Below are 7106 nucleotides of genomic sequence, written 5' to 3'. Positions count from 1 at the left end.
TAAATAGTAATAGCTGATGTAAAACGGCTAAGTAAATACATCTTACATGCTCTATCACTTCATCTGTATGGTATTATAGAATAATTATGCACAAGTATACAAAGAAAAGTGCTAAATATTAATACTTTTGCTGGAATATATTTATCTGGTAATTTAAAATAGGTGAGCATTCTATTGAAAGGAATATTGAATACTTGTACCTCAACTGCAATACAAGTTATCAAAACTTAAATATCAGTGATGCACACACAGAGAGATATATTTAGCTTCCTAGAGTATCAAGCCATTTCCATATATTATGCCAAGTACTTTAAGAAGCTTGTTTTCTACCAGATTAAAAATTACCGTTGAGTGATATGTGTTCTCTACTCAATTCACAGTTATTAAATTCAAGATATTAATACAGTCCCACTTACCAATGCATTTCATAATAGTATAAGTAAAATAGAGTGGAAATTACACAGAACATTAAAATGAGCACACTTGACTATGGGAAAGACACATTTATTTGGAAATATTTATAAGGATATACAAGTTTGCATTTTTATTTATGTGTGTATTTCATAACTTGGAATGATTTCATTTAATGAATTATAATAGTCAAGATAATTTAACTTCATTCTATCTCTGTCTCAATTTTCAAGAATACAAAAATTTCATACAAAATTCAAACAAGATGAAGTTGCAGTCTAAAAACCAAGCTCTATGTATAAAGTAACATTTCAATATTAATATCCATGTTTTACATATGTGTATAATTACAATATAATAATATATAAATTTATTATATATCTTCTGAAAGATCATTTCCGAAGAATACTTTATACACTCATTTAAAAGTCATGTTCAAATATTGTTTGTGACCATTTAATTTAAAAATATCTGTTCATTCTACAAATATAACTTGAACAATGTTTGCTTCTTTTGGAGGATATAATTGGATGACATGGGGCAGCAGAATACAACATCACTGCCTGGGTTCATCTTGATGGGAATCACACAGCGCACTGAGCTTCAGCTTCCTTTGTTTGGGGCCTTCTTCATCATCTATGCAGTCACAGTTGTGGGCAACCTGGGCATGATCATTTTGACTAAGCTGGACTCTCACCTACAAACCCCTATGTACTTTTTCATCAGACACCTGGCTTTTATTGATCTTGGAAATTCCACTGTCATCTGTCCCAAGATGCTGGTGGATTTTGTTGTGGATGACAAAACCATTTCTTTCTGTGAATGTGCCACACAGTTGTCTTTCTTCCTTATGTTTATTATCACTGAATTTTTTATCTTGTCTGCAATGGCCTATGACCGCTATGTGGCCATCTGCAACCCTCTGCTGTATAGTGTGATCATGTCTCAGAGACTTTGCCATGTTCTTGTGGGCATCCCATACCTCTACAGCACCTTCCAGGCTCTGCTGGTCACCAGTAGGATTTTCACGTCAAATTTCTGTGGCTCTAACATTATCAGTCATTTCTACTGTGATGGTATTTTCTTGTTACCTATGTTGTGTTCAAATGCTGAAGAAATACAATAGGTGATCATATCATTTTCAGCATTGAACTTGATCTCTTCTTTTCTGGTAGTCCTTGGGTCATATGGTCTGATTCTGGTAGCCATATGTCGGATGAATTCTGCAGAAGGCAGGAGAAAAGCTTTCTCTACATGTGGGTCTCATCTGACAGTGGTTGTGGTTTTCTATGGTACTCTATTTTTTATGTATTTGCAACCTAAATCTACTGACTCCTTAGAGAATGATAAAATAGCCTCTGTGTTTTATACTTTAGTGATCCCCATGCTTAACCCCTTGATATACAGTTTAAGGAACAAAGAGGTTAAAAATGCCTTCTACAGGGTCTTAAAGGGTCAATTTAAAATTAATACTTAATATTCAGTATTATATATATTATATATATATAAAGAAAAATACAGCAATAGAGATAGATATTGTTATTGATGTATCTATATATAGACATAGAGATAATATAGACATAGACATTTTCATAAATATAGACCATTCAGTTCTTACAAAGTAATGTGTATAATAGTGCATAAAAACTTTCTTTTGTAAAAGTTTAATATTTAATATAATTCTATTGTCTATAACAATCAATCTATAATTTAGGTTTCCAGGATTTTCATTTTATCTAACACTCTGTACCTGGCAGTGCATATATTTTCACTTTCCCACTCCATTTCTAGTAATCTGTTTATTATTCTTTTGAATCTCCTCAAACAAATGTGAAAATATAGTACATTTTGCTCTGTATCTTATTTTCATTAATATAATTTATGCTAGGCTAATCTGTATTATCACAAACTGCAGTATCTATTTCTATTTGAAATTTAAATGATCATTCATTAAGTGTGTATGTAGATGTGTGATGCTGAAATTAATATGGGAGTGGTATATGTTTACTAGATTATGATTTTTGAAATAGTGATTTTATGTTCATGGGTCTATACTCAGAGGAAGAATAGAAAGATTATTTTGTGCTTTTTAAAATATAAAATCACTAATATTCTCTCTTCTGTATGCCTCTAATGGTTCCACCAATATCTCCACCTTTTATGAGTCTAGAAGAGTTTCCATTTATTTTTTATTTGCATTTCAGATGTTTTCCTCCTTCCTAGTCCCCCCTCCCACAGTTTCTCATCCTATTCCTCCTTCCTGTTGCCTCCAAGAGGGTGCTCCCCTCCAAAGGGCCTCCCCCTTCCCTGGGGCCTTAAGTCTCTCAAGGATTAAGAGCATGTTTTCCTACTGAGGCCAGACTAGGCAGTCCTCTGTTATATATGTGCTGGGGGTTCTTGGCCCTGCCTGTGCATGCTGCCTGGTTGGTGGCTCTGTCTCTTGAAGTTCCCTGGGATCCAGGTTAGTTGAGACTCCTGGTCTTCCTATGGGGTCACCCTCCACTTCAGCTTCTTCTATCCTTCTAATTCAACCATAGAGGTTCCCCAATTTCAGTCTAATTGTTGGATGTAGTTATCTGCTTCTGTCTCAGTCAGCTGGTCATAGGGCCTTTCAGAGCACAGTCATGCTAGGCTTCTGTCTGTAAGCACATCCTAGAATCAGTAATACTGTCCAGTCTTGGTACCCCCAGTGAGATGGATCCCAAGTTGGTCTGGTCAGTGGACTGCCTTTCCTTCAGTGTATTCTCTATTTTTGTACCTCCAGTTCTTTTAGACAGGAATAATTCTGGGTCAGACAGTTTGACTGTGGATTAGTAAGCCTGTCCTTCCGCAAGAAGTCCTGTCTATCTACTGGAGGTGGACTCTTCACGTTTCCTCTCCCCATTGTTGGGAATTTTGGATAAGGTTACCACTACTGAGTCCTTACTGTCTCTCACCTTCTGGGTATCTGGTATACTTTGTAGGTCCCCCTACCTTTCTCCCCTGAGGCTTCATATTTCCATTCGTTTTCCTGGTCCTCTTGACTGGTTTCTCCTGTCCCCCACCCCAACATGATTCTGTTTCTTTTTTCCCCTCCTCCACTGAACCCTTTCAACCTGGTTCCCTTCCTCCCACTGCCTTCTGTGATTATTTTCTTCCCTCTTATACATAGGATTGAAGCATTCTCACTTGGGCCTTTCTGTTTGTTACAATTCTTATGGCCTGTGGGTTGTATCGAATGTTTTCTGTACTTCTTGGCTAATATCCACTTATCAGTGAGTACATACCATGCATGTCATTTTATTTTGTGTTTGACAATATTTATTTTTTTCTAATTTAAATGGGAATATATTCGTGTCCCCCATGTTTATTATGTTCTATATCTGTTTAATATATTCTCAAACCTGTTATATTAATGACTTTATTGATAATTTCATTTAAAGATTATTTGAGAATTTCTTTATTTTACTTTTAGAGATTATAATTTAATTTCAACATTTCTACTTTTTGTTTTTCCCTATAAGCACTCCCATATACCTCTTCACACTCTCCTTCAAATTCATTGCCACTTTTTCCTTCATTGATTGCTTTTGTATACATATATGTATATACACATATATACCCAAATATAAGCTATTCAATCTGTGTAATGCTACCTATATGTATACTTTAACATATGCATATGTTTTAACATCAAATGTACCCCCGTCCACTCCCCTACAACTCCTCTCATACTTTCCCACTTTGCTCTCTCATGCATTTTTTTAAACCCACTTGGTACTCCTGTGTACATTAGTATAGGGTCATCATCATTGTATATTCAACAAAAATACTGGGTGCCACTTATACTTTCATTGCAGAATATTTGTTGGTGTTAGGGTGGTTCTGGTCTCTTAAAATATATTTGTAAATATTCTCTTTGCTTATGTTTCTTGAAGCAAATTGGATGGGAATTGTCAAGGACAATTGACTCTGTTGCCTGCTCTTGGATCCTTTTCCACTAATTTTACTGCCTTGTCTGGCCTCAGAGGAAGAGGATGTGAGTAGTCCTGCAAGAACTTCATATACCTGCATGGATTGGTATTAAAATGAGGAAAAACAGATGCAGGATGTTGGAAGGAGCTGTGTGACAGGAGAAATCGAGGAAGGGGGCCTCTGATCAAGATGCAAAGTGAATAAATAAATTAATTAAAAATATCAAAAATGACAGTGTATTTTACCAATGTGTTGGAGACAAGATAGATGTATATCTTAAGAATGAATATCTATATACTTAAGAAAAAACATCTAAGCTAATTTGTGTGTGTGCATGCGTGTGTGTGTATGTGTGTGCTTTCAACCTGATATAAAAAAGCCTAGAAACAACTTACTAAGATTAAAACACAAAAGCATTCATAAAGACCACAATCAGAGTATAAAAAAAATAAAATGTACATATCTCTAGAAGCTTCAATGGAAAATTATGTATAAAATAAAGAATGTCAATAAAGCTATGTCATGTTTCTCAAGATATCATTAGTAGAACAGAAGATCATAGAATAATATACTTAAAGCAATTAAAATAAAACAACAATCATCAAGAATACTTTACCTAGAAAATCTATTATTCATAAATCAAGGAAAATGTATTACGATATGGCAAAACTATTAAGTTCTTTGACAAAAATAATGTCATGGTGCAATTTAAATGGTTAAATGTCTTCAAGTGCTTACCACTCAGGCCAGGTGATCTCTGACCCTGGGAATTTGTGTAATGGTGGAAGGAGATAACTACCTATGCAAAGTTATCCAGAGGTACATCTCCAACACATAATACACACACACACACACACACACACACACACACACACACACACACACACACAGAACAACCAAATAAATAATGTAAACTAAGAGTATAACAGACATTTGATATACATGGACATGCATATGTGTTAAAAAAAAAAAAAAAAAGAGTAGGATCAATTGCAAAGCATATGGCAGAATACCTAAACTAAACTCCAAAGACAACAAATGGTAAGAAAGCTACTAAAAATTGATGGTTTCTTGGAAAATATACAGTCTGTTTACTTCAATGGAGTGACCCCTGGTAAGTCAACAAACTTCAATTGATGTCTACATACACTAGAGTATGTAGGCAACAATATTCTTTCTCACTCAATCCCTCCACTCTGCCCCAGAACTAATCTTTAGATCTTGACTCTCATGAAATGTGTGTGTCCTCCCAAACTTTAGAATCCTAAAATTAACATTTAAGGGAATACTAATTTTCATTCTTTCTTCATATGCAGTTGTTTTGGTTACCTGTCAGTAAGAATGAGTGTACAATCCACTTTATCACCCAATTACAAATTGATAATATGTGTCTCTATTTGTTGACCTTTTCAAACCCAATGAATGATTTATTAACTTCTGTTTTTGAAGAAGTCAGCTAGTGTATTTCTTGTCTTGATGCTCAGGATCAATATGAACAGAGAAAAGCACATGTATAATGTCACAATGTTTAGACATTTGTGTGAGAGTTTAGTTGAATCCACTATTTTGTCTGTACTCAGCCATTTTCATGTAATATATTTCTCATGGTTTCTAATCATTTTTTTATATTTTCTGAAGCAATGAAGTAACTTTATTTTCCCTTAAAATATATATATATATCTTAGTCAGGGTTTCTATTCTTGCACAAACATCATGACCAAGAAGCAGTTGGGGAGGAAAGGGTTTATTCAGCTTACATTTTCCACATTGCTGTTTATCACCAAAGGAAGTCAGGCCTGGAACTCAAGCAGGTCAGAAAGCAGGAGCTGATGCAGAGGCCATGGACGTATGTTCTTTACTGGCTTGCTTCCCCTGGCTTGCTCAGCCTGCTATCTTATAGAATCGAAGATTACCAGCCTAGAGATGGTCCCACCCACAAGGGGCCTCTCCCCCTTGACCACTAATTGAGAAAATGCCCCACAGCTGGATCTCCTGGAGGCACTTCCCCAACTAAAGCTCCTTTCTCTGTGATAACTCCAGCTGTGTCAAGTTGACACAAAACTAACCAGTACAAATGACCCCTTGTCAACTTGACACACAAACACATCACTAGTAAGCCTCAACCCTTAGTTTCTCATTCATCCCCAAGATCTAAACAACTTTAATATATATATATATATATATATATATTATATATCAAAACAACTGATTTAAAATGAAAACAAGGGAAACAGCATCTTATAAAACAGCCTCACATAATGTAAAATATCTTAGCATAAGTCTAATGAAGCAAGTGACTGACTTGTAGGATAAAACCTTTAAGTCTTTGAAGAAAGAAGTTGAAGAAGATATGAGAAGATGGAAAGATCTTCAATGCTCATGAATCACTAGAATTAAAATAGTAAAAATGGTCATACAACCAAAAGCAATCTACGGATTCAACACAATCCCCACAAAATTCCAAAACCATACATTACAAACCTTGGCAGGACACTTCTCAACTTCATATGGAAAACAAACAAAACAAACAAACAAAAAACTAAGGAGAGCTAAAATAATTCTAAACACTAAAAACTTCTGGTTGTTACACCATTCCCAATTTCAAATCATGCTGTAGAGCCATAGCAATAATAACATTAGTGGTATAAACACAGACACATGAGGGAGCCCCATCCCACAAGAAGAAACACATATCTGATACTTCCTGGTGGGTCAGCCAGGAAGCAAAGGCTAGATAGCCT

General features: G+C 35.2%; 1 pseudogene across 1 annotated transcript; it reads left to right on the top strand.

The window, feature by feature from the left end:
* Nucleotides 1-946: 946 nt before the first annotated feature.
* LOC110318826 lies at nucleotides 947-1888 on the top strand (annotated as a pseudogene). The gene has a single exon (XR_002380383.1). The product of XR_002380383.1 is annotated as an olfactory receptor 8K5-like (transcript).
* Nucleotides 1889-7106: the final 5218 nt, after the last annotated feature.

Source organism: Mus pahari, chromosome 3 (genome assembly GCF_900095145.1).
Source record: "Mus pahari chromosome 3, PAHARI_EIJ_v1.1, whole genome shotgun sequence".
Classification (NCBI taxonomy): domain Eukaryota; kingdom Metazoa; phylum Chordata; class Mammalia; order Rodentia; family Muridae; genus Mus; species Mus pahari.
Note: the sequence above shows the minus strand (reverse complement) of the source record. Positions and strands in the feature narration are given on the sequence as shown.